Here is a 25,859-nt window from a genome sequence, read left to right as displayed (position 1 = left end):
TAACATTTATAATAGCTTCCAAGAATTAAAAAGTTTTTCTTTAAGATTTATATGTGTTTTTTATATTTTTCAGCAAAGTTTATGCCACATTTTTCATTCATTTTTTTCCTTGAACAAGTATTCATTGCACAGTTCCCATTGTGCGAGACATGAGTTTAGACTCCTTTAATAAACCTGAGCATTGTTGCTTCTCCTGAGATCTTCATACTTGTAGCTCTCTTCCAAAGGGGGTCGTTGTCTGCCAGAACGGGAATTTCTCCCAGACTGGAGTTATTTTCACACTTTCATTTTTAAATTAAAACAATAGTAAAGTGCACTGACATTTTGTTCCTAGAGCATGTGGAGCAATATTTTTATGGTTACTCTGGCAACCACAGAGGCAAGAGTGGGCAGGAGGGAAGGAGCAGAAGGGCTGGCATCAGGAGAGGGGCGGTAGAAGGCACACCTCTCTGCGGCGTGCTGGCTCAGGTTCTCACAGAACTGGCCAAAGACCCAGCTCTTGCCCAGAAAGCGGTCTGGATCTCTGGCCTGAGTCATCACCCCATGACTAGAGAATGTGGACAGATTATTTTCTCAAGAAACTACTGATAAACCCAGGGGTGTAGGAATTAAGAACTTGTTCTAAAAAAGAACTGTTTACATAGGGCTAGACTTGCAGTCAGCACATAAAGGGCGGTCCTTGCTTAAATGGTTATTTGTAGAAAGCAGTGACTGATTTGCTGTTGGTGACCGTGATTTTGCCACTGGCACCAGATCCTGGGACAAAGTCTGAGCTCGGTCCTGCTATTGCTGCGGTTTACAGAGCTTGACTCCACCATCAATTAGTCAGTCTCTATCTATTGCAGAACTGCTATGGACAAGCACTGAGCCAAGGGCTTTGAAAGTACATTTTTAAAAATTATGGTACAGACCTTGCCATGGCCAAAGACATAATACAAATGAGACAAAGAACGTGTACTTTTGTGGCCTGTGCATTTTACCTCCTGAGTTTTAAAAAAGAAAAACAGAGAGGAAGGTTATTGTGGGAAGGAAAGAAAATTCAAAATCCTGTTGAAAGTAAACATGGTCTTATAGTTAAAAACACGACCTTGGCTTATGTGGCCTTGGATGTGAATTCCAACTTTCACTTACTAGATGAGCAAACTGCTTATACTTACTAACCCTATTTTCTCATTTGTAAAAAGGAGGGGAAAATTCCTACCTCATGGATTTGCGGTGAGAATAAAATGACAAAATGTATGACAAGCCCTAAATACAATATCTGGCATAAACGATAACTGTCACTATTATTACTATTCATAGATTCACCCTTGTCATAACTTGGGACATGGCCATGAGGCATGGTGCTTGCTACCAGCAATATGGTACTGGCAAGAATGAACAGGACCTGGGACCACTAAGAGGCTATAAAATCTAACTCTTGAGGCCCAATCCTCCTGGCAAGGCACAGTATCCAAGGGACATCGGAGTCTCAGAGGAGGCACAATGATTTGATCATCCAAGGAATAGCCTAGACACTCAGTCATTAGCTGAGACCTATATCAATGGGTGTCTGGCCCCAGCCACTGATGCTGGGATTTACCAGGTACCTACTGATGTACCAGGCACATCATCATGGGGTGAGTCCATGGTCTGGGTGAGGTCAAAATGTTGGGAAGGAAGACAAAGCTAAAACTTGCTTGCTAAGATTGGCCACATTGGGAGATACAGTGGTGAGTAAAAGGAAGGAATTGCTATTAATGGAAGCCTCTGGTGTCTCCTGGGGCCCAGGTATCATTCAGGATCCCACCTTACCATCTGTCTCCTCACTGAGCAGAGTTGTTGGTAAACCTCCTGCCTCAGGGTTGGGTTAGTTGGTGTTACGTAGTGAATTGCGTCCCTCAAAAAGACATTTTGAAGTCCCAACCCCAACCTGTGAATGTGACCTTGTTGGAAACAGGGATTTTCTTTTGTTATCAGTTAACTTAAACGAAGTTGTATGAGAGTACGGTGGGTCCTAATTTTAATCCCTTCTGAGTGGTGTGGCTTAAGGGAAGAACAGACATGGAAACAAAGACAGGGATGGGGGAAGATGTATCTACAAGACAAAGAATGCCAAGACACGCCAGGGGCTGCCAGAAGCTGAAATACACAAAGAAGAATCTTCCCCTAGAGCCCACAGAAAAAAAAAAAACACATGACCCTGAATTTGGACTCTAAGCCTCCAGAACTGGGAGGCAATAAATTTCTGATGTTTAAAGCCACCCACTTGGTAATGTTTTGTTATGGCAGCCCTAAGAAACTAAGACAGTTGGCAAACAGGAGCTGGCCTGGGCCTTCAGGCACAATACAAGTGGGACAACCAACCACAACTGTGACTAAGTTTGTCATGGCGTCCTTGGCCATTCCTTCTAATGTAGCAATGAAATCGACTTGGGTGAGTGAGCAGTTGTTTCACCCCTCTGTCAGATTAGTCACCCAATTAAAATTATTTTTAAGATAGTGTTCTATTTATATGCCAAAGAGCTAAATACGGGGATGTGTGACTCCTTGAGTGTTCAAAAATATTCCAAATACACTAAGATGAAAATATAAATTATAAAAGAGAGCCAGATTACCTCAACTCTCAGGTGATTGTTATCTAGAAAGTAGACAATATTAACACTGAAATGTTACCTTTAATCAGTGAGAGCCAGAGAAACATGTTTCCATTTGTCACTCTCTGAAAAACAAAAGAAAAAATACTCTCAAATCCCTGTTGGTATATGAAGTGATTTTAAATATAAATAACCACTTTTTACAAATGTGGTCAAATTGATTATAAGAATGACTAGAGCCAAACTAGCTTTATTTCACTTCCAGTGAGAAGATAAAATTCTGACTTTTCTTGAGAAACAGAACTATCATGTTGTCTGACTATACATAGAAAGTACAATAGAATTAAGACATAGAATACTGTAACTTCTATAACATTGGCTTTGTGAAAAGAGAATTGGAGACTTAGATCCTAGTCTTCTGCTCTGGACAAGTCATTCAAGTGCTGAGCACTTACTATAGCACAGTTCCAAGGAGATAAGGAGTATGGAAGAAGTAGACAATTCATTCTTTCCCTCAAGTAACTTAGCATCTAGTTGGCGTCATAAAATTAAAACCAGTAAGACAGCGTGTAGTGAGGTACTACTCTGATATATGACTTAGAGGAATCAGGAAAAGGTAAAATTCACAAGAACTAGAGTAGTTGGGGAAAGCTAGAATTAGGCTGGCCTGGTAGCTCAAACATTTAATGAGCTCTGCTGCCCGCCAAAATGTTGAAAGTTGAAATCTACCCAGAGGTGTCTGGGAACAAAGGCCTGGTGATCTGCTTTTGAAAAATCAGCCATTGAAAACCCTATAGAGCACAGCTCTACTCTGACGCACATGAGGTCTCCATGCGTCGGAGTTGACTCAATGGCAAATGGTTCTGGTTTGAAGACGAAGAGCCCGAGAGTAAGTCAGGGTCTGGGAGTGGAAGATGCATGTCCTGGCCCAGTGAGACCAGCTTGAGCAGCAGGGAAGGGCAGACACATAAGGGGAATTAAGATGAAACCAGAGGTATGTGGAGAATTCCGTAGCCAGACGAGGTAGTTTAGACTTAGTGTGAAAGGATTCTGTTTACCACAGGCTTACCCAAGAGTGACTGTGTGCCAGTGCTGCAGGGACATGAGAGAATGACATCGACATCAGCGGCGTTTAATAGAGGCTGGGTGGAGGAGCCTGAGATGGAAGCAAGAGACCTCAACTAGAAGCTATGGACAATTAATCAAGGTGAGATCACAAGCGCTCAAGAGGTGGCAGTGAGAATGAAGAAGAGAAACAGGTGATAGAAAATTCAAATGATTCAGAAATGACTGGGTTCCCAGCCTGGGTGACTGGGAGAGAAGTGGAGCCTCTGATAGAACAATGGTCGAGTGACCTTGGGCAAGTCACTTAGCTTAGCCACTGTCGAATGAGGCGATAACCATGTCCTGCCTACATTTTAAGATTGTTGTCAAGATTGTGTGAGAAATTGTTCTTAAAATGATTTAAAGTACATAATCTGACATAGAGTTATAAAATGTTTTACTTAGGCTGACTCGTGGGATCACCATTCTTTTGGTAGTGACTTCAGCTCTCTACTATTCATTTCAGGCATGCATGGTTGTGTTTTAACTCTAGACAACATAGTTTTTAGAAACATTAGCCCCCAACGCAAATCTTTTACCCACGGCACTTACACGCGAAGACTGTCCTCTCGGCTCTGGCCCCAGTAACTGTGCGTGAAGCCACTTTCTACTTGCAGCTTTATCGCTTTGTCTTGTGCATTTCTAACCCCAACAAGGGCCTCTCTAGACCTGATTGGTTACGTCAAGTTGTTCTGTCTACTTCTACTGTTTACCAGCAGGACACGGAGAGTTCGACTGATGTCGGATATCATTGCATCCTTCTAACATTTCTTGCTCCTTCCTTGCTTATAATTCTCAAGTGGTTAGAGACTAAGCACGCTGTTTATCTGGAATACCTACTTTACATAGGCAAATTGATTTTCAGTTAAGTGGATTTTTAATGCTATATTAAAGGGCCTTTGTGGTTGCACCTGCAAAGGCTTGCAGTACGCATGGAAATGAAACAGACTGGTAAAGGGAGTAGGGAGGGGAGAAGGAGCTGAACTCCACTGAACAAGAACCAAGCCTGCCCTTCCACTTGCCCTATTTTTATCCCTCAGCAGCCTTCCCCTGCCCACCTTCCCTTTCCTGTTACTGACAAGGAGCCTGTAAAGAGGGAAGGTGATGAAGAGAGGGTGTAAGAAGAGGTAAAGCTATCTTCCCATGGTGCTTTAGAGGAAATAAAGTGGTGGAGAGGCACCTCACTAACCCCTTCCTGCCGACTTACTCTCTCCTGAATCATTTCCAATTAAGCTTTATTTTTTGCTCAGTTGTTTAAGCCCTTAGAAGCCAGTTTTTCTAACGTTTTTTGTGTTATGGAGTTAAAGCAGGAATTCTAGGACTAACCTATCTCTTTAACCTTTCCCTCTCTTCTCTTGGCATTCAGGAAGTCCCAGGTCTTCCATTCAGGGAGTCCCAGTGTAAAACCCAGTATGGGTGCCCTAGTCTCAAAGAGGTTGTGACTCACTATCTGAAGTAAAAATCTAGCTCAAGCTTGTCTTAAAAGAAAAGTTAAAACCATAGAAAAGACACTGTACCTTCATTTGACAAAATGGACCAGGCAGAAATCTAAGTATTTTCAGAGCAATTCATAACAGAAAACATTTGCACCATAATCTTCCATTTTCCTGAATTTTTATTCCTTTTATGGAAAATCCATTAATATCCTGGGACGTTTTTTACCTCCAAGCTACAATATTTAGTTCTCAAGAATGTTATAAACCTGTTGCTGTACAGTTGATTGCGACTCATAGCAACCCTATAGGACAGAGTAGAACTGCACTATAGCGTTTCCAAGGAGCAGCTGGTGGATTTGAACTGCTGACCTTTTGGTTAGCAGCTGAGCTCTTAACCACTGCAGCACCAGGACTCCCAAGAATGTTGTAAGGATTGGTATCATATGGCCACATATACTGTATTTTTACACAAATACTTCTGCGTTTGGCAGCCACACCCTTCTTCTGCGAGGCACCCTCACAAGCACTGCCATGGCAGTCCTCTTCCACATGTTGCTGTAAAAAGAAATTAACATAACATGCTTACAAAAATATCTCATGGGGGAAGGGTGTGGCCGGCAAACAAACACATAAGACATGCGTTATTTGTGTAAATATACAATATCCCTTAGAGCAATTACCTAAAGTAAACCAACAATATTAATTATGTAGTGCCTTGTAAAACATTAGTCCCTGGGTGGTACAAACAGTTAACATGCTCAGCTGTTAGCCAAAAGTTTGGAGGTCTGAGTTCACCCAAATTTGCCTCAGAAGAAAGGCCTGATGATCTACTTCCAAAAAATCAGCCATTAAAAACGTAGGGAGCACAGTTCTACTCTGACACACATGGGGTTGCCATGGTTGGAATCAACTCAACAACAACTGGTTTGGATTTTTTTTTTTTGGTTTAATAAATACTGGGTCCTCCTACTAAGTGGTGTTACTAATACCAGTAATCATTTCATTACATATGTCTTAAATATATATGAAAAATCTAAATAACTTTATATCCCGCTTAAATAATAACTGCTAAATTGCCATGAGGATTCTAAAACATTAAAAACAGTACAAAGAAAATTTCAGTGTTTTCCTCCTTCATATACCCCAAACATAGTTACTAACATCCTTAACATTCATCTTCCAACCTGCTCATAAAATCGAAAATATACACACAGCTGGACCAATGAGCAACATCATGATAAATGGAGAAAACATTGAAGTTGTCAAGGGTTTCAGTTTACATGGATCCACAATCAACAGCCATGGAAGCAGCAGTCAAGAAATCAAAAGATGCATTGCATTGGACAAATCTGCTGCAAAGGACCTCTTCAAAGTGTTGAAGAGCAAAGATGTCACCCTGAAGACTAAGGTGCGCCTGACCCAAGCCATGGTATTTTCAATCACATCATATGCATGTGAAAGCTGGACAATGAATACGGAAGACCAAAGAAGAGTTGACGCCTTTGAATTGTGGTGCTGGCAAAGAATATTGAATATACCATGGACTGCCAAAAGAACGAACAAATCTGTCTTGAAAGAAGTGTAGCCAGAATGCTCCTTAGAGGCAAGGATGGCGGGACTGCATCTTACATACTTTGTACATGTTGTCAAGAGGGATCAGTTCCTGGAGAAGGACATCATGCTTGGCAGAGTACAGGGTCAGCAGAAAAGAGGAAGACCCTCAATGAGATGGCTTGACACAGTGGCTGCAACAGTGAGCTCAAGCATAAAACGATTGTAAGGATGGCGCAGGACCGGGCAGTGTTTCATTCTGTTGTGCCTGGGGTCGCTATGAATCGGAACCGACTCGACTGCACCTAACAACAACAATAGGAAGAGAGAATTAATTTGGACTATCAAATGGTTTAGACATGAAGACGATCTTCCAAAGAATGGGAGGAAATGCCATTTAGACCAGCATACATTTACAGTTTGGCAAGAAGAAGGAAAGCCTACCAAATGCTAAATGTTGTAACAGATTCCAGTTTCTGTACATATGAATACTTTGGTAGTAAGCCAGAAGCAGCAATGACTGTGTGTACAAGTATAAAATGTATTTGTTCATTAATTTAACCAATAATGATTGAGCATCTAGTTCTTACAAGGCGCTGGGAATAGAACAGTGAAGAAAACAGACAAAAATCCCTGCTTTCACAAAACTTATATGCTAGAGGGGTAATACGTATACAAATGCACAAATCAAGTATATATACACTCAAAGGACATGTGTACATATACGTATATGTACTGTATTCTAATATTCATTTCCTTCCAACCTCCAAAACCACCTTAATAGTATAATAATTACAACCTACAGTTATCACTTGTTTTCTGCCTCAATGAACCTTTTCAGCCTTTCCTTGACTAGAACTTGAATAAAGCTGAATGGTTAACCAAAGCCCAGAATTAAACCCATTTTTTTAACATTCAAAAGTGAATTCCTTGCTTCAGATTCAAGATGATGAAGTGATGAGACGTACATTGTTAGTGTTCTTCCCTTGTGTCTTAGTTACCTAGTGCTGCTGCAATGGAGATACTGTGGGTCGCTTTAAAGAACATAAATTTATTGTCTCACAGTTCTGGCAGCTAGAAGTACAAGTCAGCTCTGATGCAGGGTCCTTCCTTGTCAGCAGCCTAGGGAGTTCTTTAGCTCTTGGCATTCCTTTGAGTTTCTTGGTGTCTGTCTTCCACCGGTGCATATCTCTGTGTCTATTCTGCTCTTTTTAGAACTCGGACATGATTAGGTTTAGAAAAAGAGACTAAAGGGGCACACCAGCCCTGGGGCAAGGACTAGAAGGCAGGAGGGGACAAGAAAGATGGTAATAGGGAACCTAATTTTGGGAAGGGAAAGTGTCGACATGTTGCAGGGTAGTTAATCAATACCATAAAACAATATGTGTACTAACTGTTTAATGAGAAACTAGTTTATTCTGTAAACCTTCACCTAAAGTACAATACAAAATAAAAATAAATGATTAGGTTTAGGACCCACCCTATTCTAGTGTGATCTCGTTAATATAACAAAAAGAAAACCCTTATTTCCAAACAGCATCATATTTATAGGTACAGGAATTAGGATTTCAGCACATATTTGGGGGTAACACAATTCAATCCACATTTCCAAATTCCATTTAATTCATGGCAAAAAAAAAAAAAGTAGAAGATACAAAATGTGTCTATTTTGGGAGAAGCTGGCTATCAGTGAAGCAAAGTTTTGACAAATTCTGGAATATGGAAAAGGCATGGAAATTTTATCAGAGAAAAAACAGTGTTGAGGAAGTTACACTCCAGAACTCACTTTGGTGAAAGTGAGAGGGATGTTGGTAATGAAGTTCCCAAGAAGCCCCAAACTCAAGTTGATAGAAAGGGAGAGCAGGAGTAGGAAGTAGGGGAGAAATTTGTTTCTATCAGGATAGTTTAGCTTGTGCTGCCATAATAAACAAGACCAAAATTTCATTGACTTAAACAACAAATGCTTATTTCTTATTCACACTATTACATGCTCATTGAGGGCCTGTTTGGAGTTCTACCCTGCCTTGTCCTCCATCTAAGTCTCAGACTCACAGAACAGCCAATTTATGAAACTTTACCAGTGATAGTGGTGAGAGGGAGCGAGAATATCGTATAGATACATTGACTCACATTGTCACATCTAACTTCCAGGCTGGACAGTGTACACATCTGAAGCAAATTAAATGTGGCATACTTTGGAGTACGATGGCATATGTAGTAGAGGTTGTTAGTGTTTACCAAAATCTGGTTCCCCTTTCCTTCCTGAATGTACAGCTCAACTGCATTCCCTACCCCACCTCACCTCCCCACCTACCCTCTTTGCATTTATGTGGGGCCAGTGGAATGTGAGTGGATGTGATTATACCGTTTCCTGGTCTGTCCATAAAGCATCCTTCATGATCTACCATTCTTAAACTCTTCCTTCTGTAAAGCTAGAAGGGAAGGACTCTAAAGCTCTAGATATTTACAATGTTGAAGGGGCCAAAACTCTGAGTCACCACTTGTAGAAGGGCTTCCCTGGAAAAGTGCCTAACCAAGAACATTTATCTGCCTTGGACTTTCATGAGCAATACTTTTTATTATGTTAAGCCATTGAGATATGGGGGCTGTTTTTCACAGCAGCAAGAGTTAATTAGCCTGAGTACTACAATCAGAATGTTAGAAAACAAGTTGACGTGGAGGCTCATAGCATTCTCCTTTAAGAGACTGTCTTAAGCACTGTAGTGTTGCTATAACAAAAACACCAGAAGTGGGTGGCTGTAACAAACAGAAATTTATTCTCTCACAGCTTAGGAGGCTAGAAGTCTGAATTCAGGATGCCGGCTCTAGGGCAAAGCTTTCTCTCTCTGTCAGCTCTGGGGGAAGGTCCTTATTCCTTGGCCCCTTGGTGATCTTCATGTGGCATGGCATCTCTCTTCCCCCATCTCTGCTTTCCTGATCTGCTCCTTTTATCTCTTGTAAGAGATTGACTCAAGACACACTCTACACTAATCCTGCCTCATTAACATAACAGAAAACTCGTTCCCAAATGGGATTATATCCACAGACATAGAGGATAGGAGTTACAACACATATTTTAGGGGGATACAATTCAACCTGTAACAGAGGCATAGGTTTAGAGGCATTAGAAAGACTTCCTTCCCTGTAGGTACAATTGTACTATTTGGTTCTGCAGTGAATACTACTTACATAATCATATTGTAGATGCTGTTAATTTCTTTCCTTTTTTAGAATTAACTAAAAGGAAAGTGCAACCGACATAATTATGGTATACAGTTCAAAATGTAAAGGTTCTAGACCTTGATAATTTATTCATTCATTCAATAGATATTTGTTGTGCCCATACTATGTATTGGCTCTTTTCTGGGAATTGGTGATACACTAGTGAACAGTAGAAGAATTCAAGACAATAACACATTTTTTAACAGGATGGAGAAGGGGAGGTATGAAAGGGTACGAGTGGGGACAGTGACCATCTTTAACAACTAGGAGTAAATAGATATTGTTGAGGGTCAACAGATTAAGAAAAATAGATATATGCATATTATTTTAAAGTTATAGACATGACATCAAGCTCAACTGGCACAATATAGTTCATAAAGAAAATGTTCTACATTCTACTTTGGTAAGTAGCATCTGGGGTCTTAAAAGCCTGTGAGTGGCCATCTAGGGTATTCTACTGGTCTCAACCCTTTGGGAGTAAGGAAGAATGAAGAAAACTTAAGATACAAAGAAAAGATTAACCCAAAGGACTAATGGACCACATCTACCATGGCCTCCACCAGACTGAGTCTAGTACAACTAGTTGGTGCCCAGCTACCACCACTGACTGTTCTGACAGGGATCACAATAGAAGGTCCCAGACAGAGCTGGAGAAAAATGTAGAACAAAATTCTAACTCGAAAAGAAAGTCCAGACTTGCTGGCCTGACAGAGACTGGAGAAAACCTAAGAGTATGGCCCCCAGACACCCTTTCAGCCCAGTAATGAGGTCACTCCTGAGTTTCACCCTTCAGCCAAAGATTGAACAGGCCCTTGGAACAAAACAAGACTAAAGGGGTGCACCAACTCTAGGGCAGGGACTGGCAGGCAGGAGGGAACAGGAAAGCTGGTAATAGGGAACCCAGGATTGAGAAGGGAGAGTATTGACATGTCTTGGGATTGTTAACCAATGTCATACAACAATGTGTGTACTAACTGTTTGGTGAGAAACTAGTTTATTCTGGAAACCTTCATCTAAAGTACAATTAAAAAAAAAGTTATAGACATGAACATCAGAAGAACTAAACAAGAAATCATGCCAGTGATTGCCCCTTGGGAGTGAGTCTGCAGTGGGAAAGGAGGTGCTTTTCATTGTATGCCTTTCTGTACCGTCTGAATTTTTTTTAAGTATGTGGACGCGTTACTCTGATCAAATAAAACAACAGCAAAAAAAAAAAAAGTTCTGGTGTTTTAAAATTTAACAGAAATTTTATTGCATTTACTCTATTCTTCAGCTGCATTTATTTTTTATTGTGTTAAATATATATGTTATAAAACATTTGCCATTTCCACATTCTTCATATGTGTAATTCAGTGACATTATTTGTGGTCATCTTGTTGTGCAACCATCACCATCATCCATTTCCAGAGTTTTCCATCACCCTTAGCAGAAGCTCATGGAGCAACGAGTTTCCCTTTTTCCCTCCCACCAACCTACCCCTGGTAACCGCAAACCAATTTTGTTTTCTATATACTTGCCTATTCTAGGTATTTCATATAAGTAGAATTGTACAATGTCTGTCCTTTTATAACTGGCTTATTTCACTCAGCATGATGCCTTCAAGATTTATCCATGTTGTAGCATGTGGAAAAATAGGAACCCTCGTCCATTGCTGATGGGATTATAAAGTAGAACAGTCACTGTGGAGAACAGTTTCGTGATTCCTCAGAAAGTTAAACCTAAAATTACCATAAACCCACCACTGCCGTCAATACGGCCCAGCAATTCCACTCCTAGTTATATACTTAAAAGAATTGAAAGCAGGAACACAAACATACATGCACACCAATGTTCACTGCAGCACGATTCACAATGTTCATTTATTTTACTGCTCAAGTCTCCAATAGCAAAGGCACTGTCCAGATCAGTAAGCCATATTTACTTCAAAAATATGGATGAAGGTAGCGGAGTTAGGTTTTCTGAATTACTCGGGTAACACAACAGTGGGCATTCAACTTTCTAGAGGAAATTGGGTCCTGCAAAGATCTTTAAAGACTCAGGTCAGTTTTGTAGGACAGAGGAACTTACCCAGTTAATTGACCCTAGTTAGCCGAAACAATAGTAGATACTACTACTGGTACCATTTGCTCGTTCCTTCTGCTTCTGGAACCATGGAGGGCAGAGGTAATGGAGCAGGAGCACCAGCTGGTATACTGGCAGCTTGGCTATAGGCGTATCAAGGGCAACTCACCCAAAGTTCAAAAGTTTGCAGGGAGCTAACAGTGCAGGTCCACAACAAAATGAGGTTTTAAAAAATGGTGATCTGAGCACCATTAGCACTCATTTGGAAACCCTGGTGTTGTACTGGATAAGAGCTATGCCTGCTAACCAAAAGGTCGGCAGCTGGAATTCACCAGGCACTCCTTGGAAACCCTATGGGGCAGTTCTACTCTGTCCTATACAGTGGCTCTGAGTTGGAATAGACTTAACGGCAACAGTTTTTTTTTTTGGAGTACTCACTTAAAGACATGGAACGATGCAATAAATAAATAAGATTAAGCTGCTGATTTCTATATTTGAATTTCTGAGGTTGCTGTGTAGCAAAAGCTGTTACCTACCGCAATATAAAAAATTACCCAAAACTCAGTGGCTTTATAAACAACCATTTTATTGTATCTCACAATCTTGTGGGTCAAGAATTCAGGCAGGGCTCTGCTGGACAATTCTGTTCCATGCAACATTGACTGAGGTCACTGAGTGGTACTCAGTTGGTGTGGGCCCTGGTCGAGAAGGTCCAAGATAGCTTCCTTCATATGTCTAGTGCTTTGATGGGAACAGCTGTATCATGGATGAAGGTCCACAAGGAAGTCTTCACTCATCCATCATGAAAGGAGGAAAGAGGGCATTCTGTGAGTGGGTGAAGGAAATCGGTGAATGGTAGTTCACTGTCCTTTATTGGGAAGTTATTAGTTGACGTTGAGTTGGCTCCAACTCATGTTGTGGTGACCTTATGTACCACAGAATGAAATGTTGCCCAGTCCTGCACCATCTTCTCGAACATCGGTGTGCTCAAGTTCACTGTTTCGGCCATTGTGTATTCTGAGTGCCTTCTAACCTAAGGGGCTCATCTTCCAGCACTACATCAGATGATGTTCTGTTGTGATTTATAAGGTTTCACTGACTAATTTCGTAGTATATCACCAGGTCTTTCTTCCTAGTATGTCCCAGTCTGGAAGCTCTGCTGAAACCTGTCCACCATGAGTGACCTGCTGCATTTTGAAATATTGGTGGCATAGCTTTCAGCATCACAGCAAATGAAAGCCACCACCGTACAACAAACTAACAGACAGGTGATAAGAAATAGTCCTTATTGTTGGATTATTAACTTCAGGACAGCCCATATCATTCAGGCAATCACCGTACAACTCTATTCTTGTTGACTCCTATGACAGTGGTGTCCCATGGCCACCTGGCACACTTTTGGTGACAGTAGGTGGTGATTGGTTTGTCTTTCTTCTTCTCCTTTTTATTCCCCTTCTCCTCCTTAATATCTTCTCTTGACTATCAGAAGAAGAAAGGAAGGTCACTGAGGATGTAGCTCAAGAGCAAGTCTTCAATCTCCATTGGAAGCAGAGCCCCAGCCTGGCAAAAATGGAGAAAAGAGAGGAATAGGATTAGTTTACTTTTCATGTTTCAAAATCGACATTGCAGATAAACTTGACAAAATAAAACAATTCACCAAGAAACCTTAAGTTTAAGGGAAAGAAATAGGGAAACACTAGAATCTAAAACTACATTTCCTTTGCCCTATCTAGAAAAATCCCTCAAGTCCTTCTTGTATATCTGATAGATCATAAAAATGAGTATTTGTGCTCTGAAGCAAGTCACTTAAACATATTCTTTTTACTACCCACCAACTACATTTTCTCTCACAGTCTATAAGGCTAGAAGCCCAAATTCAGGGAATCAGCTCTAGGGGAAGTCTCTTTCTCCCTGTTGGCTCTGGAAGAAGGTCCTTGACATCAGTCTTCTTATGGCAGGAGCTTCTCAGTGCAGGAACCCTGGGTCCAAAGGACACGCTCTGCTTCTGGTACTTCCTTAGTGGTATGAGGTCCCCAACTTTCTGCTTGCTTCCCTTTTCTTTTGTCTCTTGTAAGATAAAAGGCGATGCAGGCCACACCCCAGGGAAACTCCTTTACATTGGATCAGGGATGTGACTTGAGTAAGAGTGTTACATCCCACTCTAATCCTCTTTAACATAATATAACCTTGCCTGCTTAACCACAGGCAGAGATTAAGATTTACAACACATAGGAAAATTACGCCAATCACAAAATGGGGGACAGTACTGGGAATCATGACCTAACCAAGTTGATACATATTTTGGGAAGGGCACAATTCAATCCATGACAGGGGGAAATGGGGAATCACTGCTTAGGGTTTAATCGTGGTGGAATAATTTGGAAATATCACTGAATTATACAAGCTAAAAATTGTTGAATTGGCATATTTTAGAACATATATTCTTACCACAATTAAAAAAAAAAAGAGTATAGATTTAGAGAGCAGAATTCCTAAGTGGCACTTAGCGGTGGCACTTATCCGTGGTGTGACCTTGAGAAATAAATGTATTTTCTCTGGGCCTCAGATTCATTATTTGAAGAGGGAACTCATCATTTGAAATTCATTGTGGACTTTCCTATCTACTTCAAAAAACCTGGGAATGAAGCACAGATCATTTAATACATTGCAAGCTTATGATTTAGCTGATCCCTGTCTTAGTTATCTAGTGCTGCTATAACAGAAATACCACAAGAGGATGGCTTTAGCAAAGAGAAATTTATTCTTTCACAGTTTAGGAGGTTCAAGTCCAAATTCAAGGTGCCAGTTCCAGGGAAAGGCTTTCTCTCTCTTTTGGTTCTGGAGGAAGGTCCTTGTCATCAATCTCCCCTGGTCTAGGAGCTTCTCACCACAGGGACCCCAAGTCCAAAGGAAGTCCCCCCACTCTCTGCTCGATTCTCTCTTTTATATCTCAAAAGAGATTGACTGAAGGTATAAAGTAATCCTGTAGATTGAGTCTTACTTTATTAACATAAAACCTCTGATCCTGCCTCATTAACATCATAGAGGTTAGGATTTATAAAACATAGGATAATCACATCAGATGACAAAATGGTGGACAACCACACAAGACTGGAAATCACAGCCTGGCCAAGTTGACACACATTTTAGGGGGACACAATTCAATTCCTGACACTCCCTTTCCCTGTGCTCATACGTCATATAATCCTAAAGAACCAGCTTCTATAAACTAATAATTCAGTCTAAATGCCAGGGCACTGGGATGATAAAAGCAAGGGTCTTATCTGTTTTTGTTTATTTCTCATCTGTTGGACACCTATTTAATGCTCACCTCCTATGTGCCTGGCTCTGAACTAGATCTTGGATGGGAACCAGAGACAAATAAGACAGAGTTCCTGTCTTCAAAGTGTTCACTGTCTAGTGGGGAGTCAAACAATTTATTTAACAGTATGATTTGTGCTTTAATAAAGTGAGAAGAGCATGCTGTGGTCACCAGAGCAGGTGTGCCCTGCCAACTAGACCCCCATCACCCTATAAGACAGGACACACAGGACTTCACCTATAAGAGACAAATGGTCCTCTGATAGCAAATGGTGAAACATATTACTATCTTTCAAGAACTATTTGGAAAGGTCAAAACTCAACCGCATGGAACAAGGCAGCTTTAATCCAGTGAAGGAAACTGATAGGAGTCAAAGTTGCAATTGTGCCATATATTAGTTGGAGCAAACCGTTGAGCTACCTGGGTTTCAGCACTTCCTTGCTGAGAAATGATGATCCTCATTCTCCAGGTTCTCTGGGGTCCAGGGAGGGTGGGGTCGGGGCTTTTGTCTCAGAGAGGACAATATCAATTCAATTCTTTAAACCATCTGCTCTCCCTCCTCTCTGTATCTCCCCTCCCCCACCCCATTTCTCTCAGCAACTCTGTCTCTGGGAGGACAAAAGGACAGCTGTGGTCCCCTCCCCAGGTGCCCACTGGGGCTTCACAGCCAGGAGGTAGGAGGGAGCCTTGCTGACATCTAATGCTAAAAAGGATCTGAGACGCTGCTGCTCAGCCTCTCCTGGTTATAGGAGAAATAACTGCCTGTGGGACATTAAAAATTAATTAGGAAAATATGAGTGCCTAGGCTTCTTTTCTCTTCAGACCAAACCTAATCAATATAATTCTCAGCTCTTGCCAATAAAGGCAAAATAGAATTACACCTTACGTATGGATAATCACAGAGCTTTTGAATGACGGAATACTTGGAGCTGGAAGACCCCTACAGTTCCCCAAATTTTACAGAAAGGCAAATGGATGCTCAGAGAGTTTTAGTGATTTACCCAAGGCCACACAGCTCATTAGTGGCAGGGTCTTGGTTCAGATCCATCTCTCTGAAAGGGCTTTGACTATACCAGTCAGAATCAGGAATCCCAGTGGCCTCACAAAGTAATGGGGAAGAAGGCAAAGGAGCTTTCTTGCTGCAGAGAAACCTTAGCTCCCCTTCTCTTGAAAAGAACTTCCACAGGGAGGTGGAGAGAGAAGGAGACGCACTCTAGGTTCACCTACTACTTTTTATTCATGCCTCTGCCTTGACTACCAGGCACACTGGTTTTCTCTCACCTAGTGAGTAACAAAGAACACAAGAATCGGAATCCTGAGTAGCGTCCACCTGGTCGCCAGGGAGAGCCTATGAGGAACCAGTCCACCTCAGGCCTTTATTGAAACCATAGCCCCAGGCATTCTGGGCAGCAAGATGCTGATGGACCATCTTGGTTAAAGGGCCCTCAGACGAAGTAATAAGGATAAAGTTCTCTGGAGCCAGCCAAGCTTTGCAGGCACTGAGTCAGGTTGCTTTATTTAGTCTCATAATTTAAATCATTAAAAAAAAAAAAAATCCTGCTACAGAAATTTACAGAGCTTTCTGATGCTTTTTATTTAACCAGTAGTTTATCTTTTCCAGAGCTATGAATTTGGGGAAAATGGCTTCCTTCCAAAAAGTGTTCTGATGGTGAAAGGTCAACTCCAATGTCAGAGAAAATAGAGCTGCACCTGACTCTTTCCCCTTTTTGTTACATGTGAAGTCACTAAGTGACACGGAGTATCAGTCAACCTCAGACCATAGGGAAAACGAGGACACTGATGTATCAAAAGGGCTACAGCCAGGAGGGGACAGAAGGCCACCCTACATAGGTGCTGCCTCAATGGCCATGACAGGAAGCTATTCTGCACTTGTCAAAGCTGCTGAGCACAGTTGCTGTCAGCAGGCAGGGGTGAAAGTAGACGCAGAGCTGGCGTGCCATCCTCGTGAGAGGCAAGGTGCTCCTGACGCTGACAGCTCTTGGGATCTCCGTTCAAGGCAGTTGAGCCCAGGGTCATCTAACTACCTCATGACTGGCTTGGCACAGCCAGAAAGTCAATTGTGGCAGAGGAGAGAAGGACATCAAAGGGCCACAGAGGTTTCTCATTGTCTGGAATTTTCATAATATTCTACCCTTCGAATCTCTGCCTAGCAAAGGCCTTTATCAATAATCATCTATTTCAAGTTCATTAAAGGGAATTTTACGTTCATAAAATTTTTAAAGGGGAGAACTAGGTGTGAAGTAAGCAACACTTGCACTGGATGTGAAGGATGTTTGTGTGATGGTCATGAGCTGGTTGGTACCTTTACTTTAGGTTTTCTTGGATGACCCAAAAGCTCTGTATGAAAGTAAATGTAAGTACTGTCCCTCCCAACTTATGCACTTTTCAGAGCACCTTAAGAAATCCTGCACAGCCACATGTGTTTACGCCATTCACTAATATCTCTTCTCCCCTCCCCGGGCTCCACTTCCCACCCCCGGCAACTGAGGGCTCCGGTGGAGGTTGGTGACCCCAGACCACCTATATGTCTGCTCTAGTGAGCTTGCTCCTTCTACAGGAGAGAATGGGGATCAAGAGATGGGACATCCATAATGTCCAGCCGAATACTCTGAGCTCCAGCCTGGATATCTGACTCGCCCGTCATGCCACTCAAACCCAGTTACCTCAGCCACCACAAGAAGCTCAAACTTCCCACTCAACATCATCCAGACTTTCATTATGACACTGCTTCATATCTCCCCAGAGTAAACTGATCTTGCCCTCTTTCCAGCCCACAAAAACCTTCCCATTGTGCTTTGGAAATTTGTGATCTGTCCTCAAAAAATTCCTCTTCAATGTCTCCTGAATTGTTCCTTTGTCTTTTTGCTCCGATTGAAATTTGTTTACTCCCTGAAAGTCCTAACTACTTTGTACCCTTTCAAATGGAGACTGAATTATCAACCTTAAAAACGACCTGTTAGACCACATTGTGAAAGTGTCCCATCATTCACACCCCAAGACACTGATCAGATTAACCTGTTTTATTTTCTTCATAACACTTATAATTATTTGAAGTTATCTTTCTTGTTTGTGTGTTTACTTGTTGCTGTTTGTTTCACCCCCTAAAATGTCAGCTGCATGGAAACAAGGACCCTGTGTGCCTTATTCACTGCTGTAACCCTAGGACCCAGAAATGAGTTTGAGCCATAGAGGTGCTCAATAAGTATTTAATGAATTGAATGAAGGAAGGAACTGTCAGCATAGTGTACTGTGATGCAATGCAAGCATATAGGAGGAATTTCAGAAGCACATGACCCAGAATGACAGAGGAGGGAAGGAGCATAGGAATCAAAAAAGGCTCAAGGAAAGGTCTAGTGGAAGCTCCCCAAGTAGACAGCTCACAGGAGACTTCTGGATAAAGAGGGCCCTTTTAACCTACACTTTTAATTTTGCTCCCTCCTAAATCCCCACTAAAATGACAGTAAAGGGCTGTTTTTGAAGGTAAAATTCCCAATAAAAAGAGGATGGGAAAAGAGAAGAAGCTGGAAAACTGTTGGAAGGGTGATAACTACCTGGGAGTCCTGAAAAAGCTGAATTCTAAACCAGCAGTGGGGAAACCAAGACTCAACCCGCTTTACACTGGAGAACTTCCAAAAGTGCAGAAGCTGGTGGTGCTCCAGAAAGGGGTGAAGTTAGGTCTAAACAGCATGGGATTAAACTGCTTGCAAGTTAGATCCTGAGATCTATTTCCAACTCCCTCCATACAGGTGAGTAGTTGGCCCCTCCCCATCCCAGTGAAACACAGGAGACTGATTCTCTGATGAGGGTTCCTGGACTGGTGATCAGAGACCCAGTTGGGGGTGACAGCTCCATACTGAAAGCAAGGGGATTAAGGGAGCATTTATTTATAGATGCTGAGACCCCCATACTTTTTCCCCAGCTCAGCTCCCAGAATGCTGGTAGCATGGCCTGTACCCTCCAGGCAGAAGATCGGAAAAACCTTCTGTGGGGAAGCCCAATAATAAAGATTTACTGCTACTGGTAGTGTTTTGCCAATGCAACAGACCAGCTACATTCTCACAATTGTGAATCCCACAGTTGGCAAGCCCATCAACGAACTTAGAGCTCCCAACAGCCTTCTCAGTACCCCACTCTTATATATGAACAGACAACCAAGAATCATTAGACATTTGTGAAAAGCCCTAAAATAAAATAAACAAATAGTAAAAGAGAGAAAGGATAAGAAAATTGGAGTACCAATTTAGAAGTTCTAACACCAAAATAGTAGCACACAGAAAAAGAGAAGAGAGAAAAATGAAGGAAATAATCAGCAAAATAATATAATTTCCCAAAACTGAAGGACCTGGGTTTCCATTTGAAAGGGCCCAGGAAGTGCCCAGGATATCGTCATAAAATTTCAGAATACCAAGGACAAAAAATGAAGCATAAATCAAAATGCATCAGAAACAAAAGACAATGTCAAAATGTCTTGAAAATTCAAAAGGAACATTATTTCCAACCCAGAACACTATATTCAAAATGATGAGATAAAATGAAGACATTTTTAGATGTACAGTCTTACAAATTTACCTGTCACAAACCATGGGAACTTCAATTACCTGAGGAAGCTACTTGAGTGTATGCTCCATCAAAGCCATTAGATTAACAAACAAACAAAAAACAAAACCAGCGCGGGACACAGGGTAACAGGGAATTCAACAGGTTGATAGACAAGCAAGGTCCAAGATAACAACTAGACATCAGTCACGGAAAACAAGCAGTCTAGACTGGAATACATCAGAAAAAAGTTGAACTTGATAGGATGCCTGTTACAAGCAAACAAGACTATTATTTTCTCTAGGGAAAGCAAAATATTTTTTCATGAAGATTAAGATAATCACAGTTTACTACTCCCTGGCTCAGCTTTGAATAGCATTTAAAAAGTCCCATTAAGGTAAACTCTAAATATTGATCTCACCAAAATTATGCTGTAACTAAATATTTTGGCAAGTTGGGGTGGAGAGATCAAGTGGGTGGATACTTGTAGTGGGCAGGACAGGTAGTGAGAAATAAATTTCAATAACAGAATGAAAATCAATATTGTCTAAAACAGAAAAATTAAGAAATAGTGACCTAAGAATGTTTATTTAGAGATATGAAGGTAAATACCACAAGAATTGGCTAAAAGACTTGAAAGTGGTATTCTATGAGAAAGGGGAAAAAGAAAGGGAGAAAAAGAACAGGAGCTTCTGCCTTTAGTAACAAGCTTTTTTTTTTATTATTGTGTTTTAGGTGAAAATTTACAGCTCAAGTTAATTTCTTATACAAAAATTTATACACGTATTGTTATGTGACACTAGCTGCAATCCCCATAATGTGACAGCATACTCTTCCTTTCCCACCCTGGGTTTCCCAAGTCCATCCAACCAGGCCCTATCCCTTCCTGCCTTCTCATCCCACCTCCAGACAGGAGCTGCCCATTTAGTCTCATGTATCTGCTTGAACTAAAAAGAACACTCTTCATGAGTATTATTTTATGTTTTATAATCCAGTCTAATCTTTGAAGAATGGACTTCAGGAATGGTTTTAGTTCTGGGTTAACAGAGTGTCCAGGGGCCATGTCTTCTGGGATTCCTATAGTCTCAGTCAGACCATTAAATTAATCCTGGTCTTTTTACGTAAATTTGAGTTTTCCGCCACAATTTTCCCCTACTCCTTCAGGGACTCTCTGTTGTGTTCCCAGTCAGAGGGGGGTCCTAGATGGTAACTGGGCACCATCTAGTTCTTCTGGTCTCAGGATGATGGAGTCTCTGGTTTATGTGGTCCTAGTAACAAGCTTTTTAAAATACTTGATTTTAAACTATGTACAAGAAAAAATTTGATAAAGCAACAGCAAAAATAACAGTGAGGTCCATTTTGAATATGTTAAATTCAATGCATTGGCAAGAGATTCAGATGAAGTTGTTCAGCAAGCAGGAATTTAGAATTCTAGAAAGGGGTCAGAGCTAGACATGGGCTCAGGGAAAGAGACACACAAAAATAATGGCTGACGTTGTGGGAGTGAATAATCTCACTAAGAGAGGCAGTAAAGAAAGGCGAGAAGCAGATGTAGTAGGGTTGAAGTTTGAGAAATGTCCACTTCTGGAATAAAGGAGAGCAACAGTGGAGAAAGAAAAGGGGCGACTCAAAATAAGTAGGTTAATGGACAGGAAAAAAAGCATCATAAAGGCACAGAACAGAATGAGAGAGTTTCGGGGACAAAAGGTACAATGGTACTGAGTATTGTAGAGACGATAACTACTAAAACACACACACAAAAAAACCAAAGCCAGGGCTGTCAAGTTGATTCCGACTCATAGCGACCCTATAGGACAGAGTAGAACTGCCCCATAGACTTTCCAAGGAGCGCCTGGTGGATTCAAACTGCCGACCCTTTGGTTAGCAGCCGTAGCACTTAACCATTACACCACCAGGGTTTCCAACTGCTAAAAGGCTATTGGAAATTATAAGGTCTTTGGCAACTCTGAAGGAACAGTTTCAGTGGCAGAGTGGGGGTGGGATCCAGAGTCCTCTCTAAGATGAGCCTCTAAGAAAGCTTAGTACTGAGACTATATGTAATCACAACTCACTGCTCTTGACTCTCTGTAAGAACAAAGCCCGAAGAACCCTTTTGGCAGGTAATGCATTAGAGTACAGAGTAGGGTGCCGTGCACGATCATTTCAGCCTGAAAACCAGAGCCACGTTGAAAGGCTCTCTGGCACTTCATAAAATGACACAGAATGCCATCATTAACAGGGGCTACGAGATCACCTGGCCCAACTCTTACATTTTTTTAAATGAGGAAAATGAACGCTACAGATTCTTATTAAATTAATTTAACCATTCTATGCTTCACTCGAAGGAGCCCTGCAGGCACAGTGGTTAAGCTCTGGGCTGCTAAGTGAGTGTGGTAACCTGTTGCCATAGAGTTGATTTGGATTCACAGCCACCGTAAAGGACAGTACACATCTGCCCCACAGGGTTTCCGAGGCTGTAGTCTTCCCTGAAGCACACCGCCCCATTTTCTTCTTCAGAGTGGCTGGTGGATTCCAACCATGAGCTGCACCCCCAAAGGTGACACCAAAATGATCGCAGGGTCCTTGGCAGCTGAAGGTGGGCTGGTGCTCCTGAGAAAGTGCCACCAAGGCGGCAGTAACTAGTCGCCCCTCGCCATCATCACCCATCAGTCAGGGTGTGGGTGGCAGGCTTTGTTGCCTGCCATTGAGCAGAAAGGATGGTCTCCATCTTGGCCAAGAGGAGAGGTTAGGAGCTGTGGGGAGCCACGGAGGATGGGGGTGGCGGGGGAGGGAGCAGACTAGTGAGGGTGGGGCCCAGCCATTCCACCACCAGAGGGAGCGGTGTGATACCATGAGTTACTGCACTGCGTGACACCAACTCTAGTGACACCACCGCTGTAAAACTTTCAGTTAGCAGCCGAACATAACCGCTGTGCTACCAGGGCTCCTTTAAGTGATGCATAAAACGAAAACCAAACCCGTTGCTGTGGATTTGACTCTGACTCAACTTCCTAAGGATTTGCAGGGTTTAAGTGACAAAGCCATTTCTATAACCAAGAATTTCTGAATCTGGCCACATTACTACCATTGTGTCTCCCAAGAAAATAGCACTCACCTCCGTGAAATCACCTCCACTTCCCTTTAAGACAGCAATGGGTGTGGCCCTTGAAGAGGAGCGCTTGGGTGGCACAAATGGCTAAGAGCTCAAGTACTATCAGAAAGGTTGGCAGTTCAAATCCACTCAGAGTTGCCCCAGAAGAAAGGCCTGGCAATCTGCTTCCAAAAGATCACAGCCATGAAAACCCTATGGAGCGCAGTTCTACTCTGAGACACATGGGGTCACCATAAGTTGGCATCGACTCCACGGCGACTGGTTAGGCTTGAGATGACCCTGTCAGAAGTGACAGAGGGGAGCAGCAGACACACACAATGCCTGGAATTCTGCTCCTTAGCTGGCATGACGGGAATGCGCTCAGCCTGGTCTGGGGAGCTCTTCCAGTTGTCAGAGGAGATACTCGTTCTCTGTGATTGATTGACTCCGTGAAGCTGGTAGAAGTTTCTCCTTTCTGTCAACAGTGATTCGTGTTGAAATGTGTCAACTTGGGATACCAATGGCTGATGGTGTTTCTCTGGCAATACAGCCAGGGCATCTTTACATAGCTTTCCATACCCTGAGCATTTTTAGATAGCTCTCCATACTTGCTTTTTTCCTTGATGATAAAAGCTTTGCCTTAGTTATTAGCAGAAGATTTGTCAGGTGTAGCGAGATTCAGAGAACTTTTTTTTTTTTTTAATTTGATTGTTGTTGAGAATATACACAGCAAAACATAGACCAATTCAACCATTTCTACCTATACAATTCAGTGACACTGATCACATTCTTCGAGTTGTGTAGCTATTCTCACCCTCCATTTCTGAGTTTTTCCTCCCGTATTAACATAAACTCACTGCCCCCTAAGGAGAGAGCTTCTTTTTAAAGGTATTTTTTTTAAGATTTTTTTTCATAAACAATGCTGTGACAATTGGCTGTTCAGTTTTGGAAAAAATAAAGTTCTACACTAAAAACCCTGTAAAGGATCAAATTGGCTCTAAAAATAGAACTATTAAAGGAAAATATGGGTTAATATTTTTATTATATTCAAGTAGGAAAACTTTTAGAATCTTGGTACAAAAAGCAGAACGAGGGGAGAAAGGGAGATAATTTGACAATATAAACTGAACAAGTCTTAGCGGAGCTTGCAGACTAAAACAGGCTAGAGACAAGGGCCTGGTGATCTACTTCCAGAAATCATCCATGAAAGCCCAATGGATCACAATGGTCCCATCTGCAACCCACACACAGGGATGGTGCAGGCCGGGGCAGTGTTTGGTCCCATTGTGCATGGGGTTGCCGGGGCCTGATTGGAGGGCAGGGAACAACAACAACAACTGAATGGCAAAAACAAATAAAAAATTTAAAACTAGGAGTCAAAGAACAAACTAGGAAAATATCATCATTATATAGGATAACAAGGGTTGCTATCCACAGTAAAAACAGAGTTCTTACAAATCAATGCAATGTTATTACCGGACCACGATGATGCTTTGGGTCCTGGGGTATCCGTGTCCACTAGGACCCTATGTTCAATAGTCGTTTCTCGGAATGTTTGCTATTCTTCTTTCCCCTGAGTATTAAACAGGGGGCCTGAGAGAATCATTATCATGGACACTAGCCTTGCTGTTGCAGGGCCCATCCTCTTGAGGACACAGCCTCTCTTCCAATCTGTGGTTCCAGGTCCAAAAACTGGTCAGATCTGGAAATTGCAAGGATAATCATTTTTAAAAAAAAAGCTCTATTTATTTCCCTTTATTTTTCAGAGCACTTTTCAGTTTACAGAAAAACTGCAGAAAGTAAGGAGTTCCCACTTGCCCCTGCCCCACATTCCCCCTATTTTTAACATCTTGCATTCCTGTGGTAGTTTGTTACAGTTGATGAACCAATAGCCATGCGTTATGGTTAACTAGAGTCCCTAGTTCACATGAGAGTTTGCTGTGTGTTGTACAGTCCTATGGGCTTTGACAAATGCATAAGGTCACGTGTCCACCATTATGCTATCGTGCAGAATAGTTTCACTGCCCTTGAAATGCAGATACTGACTTATTGGGGTGGTTTCTTCTGAGGGCGTAAGTTGAGTGGCATCCTTGTTGCTCCCTCATTTATTTTTCCCCTAGTGGCGCCACGTCCTGTTCACCATTTCCTTACCTCTGCAGACCAGGCCTCCTTGGCTGCCTCCCCAGCCCTGCTGTTTATTTTGATAATTTCTGCTGCTTGGCTTCTGACATTACGCACCACCTCCAGCCTCCATCATTTTGCATCTTCCCATCCCCATTATGTGAGTGAGACGTTCTTTAAGAGCCTCTCCCGCTGTAGGCCCTGGACTGCAGAGGCCGCCATCACTGATGGTCTTAACAATGAGATGCCCCTCCCACCAGCACACCCTATGCCCCTTGTAGTTGGTGCAGCCTCTGGGCCCTTGGAGCAGAATCCTCAGGTGGGATTGCTAGTCCTGCATAGCATGTTGCCTTCAGCTTGCCCACTTCTCTGAACCTTTTAACCCCAGCTTGCTTCCTTCATCTGCCATGGTAATTCTAGCATTTCTACCTCACTTTTGGTGTGGGTCTTCACTTTTCCCATGCTTCTAACCAAACCCATTGCTATCTAGTGAATTCCAACCATAGCAACCCTATAGGACAGAGTAGAACTGCCCCATAGGGTTTTCAAGGAGTACCTGGTGGCTTCAAAGTGCAAATCTTTTGGTTAGCAGCTGAGCTCTTAACCACTGTGCCACCAGGGCTCCCCCATGCCTCTAGGAGCATGAAAAATACATCTCAGAAAGTCCTGGCCAGGGTGTTAAACAAGGCTGGGACTACAGCAGGCAAGAGAGGTAGCCAAGGGCACAAAATTTCAGGAGGCACTCAACCCATGGTGCTAACCTTGCATTTGCATGATGCTGAGAGAGTGTTTCCTTAAATTTTGCACCCTAGGTATCT

This window comes from Loxodonta africana, chromosome 25 (assembly GCF_030014295.1).
Source record: "Loxodonta africana isolate mLoxAfr1 chromosome 25, mLoxAfr1.hap2, whole genome shotgun sequence".
Classification (NCBI taxonomy): Eukaryota; Metazoa; Chordata; class Mammalia; order Proboscidea; family Elephantidae; genus Loxodonta; species Loxodonta africana.
The sequence above is the reverse complement of the archived record's forward strand: the minus strand, read 5'-3'. Positions refer to the sequence as shown.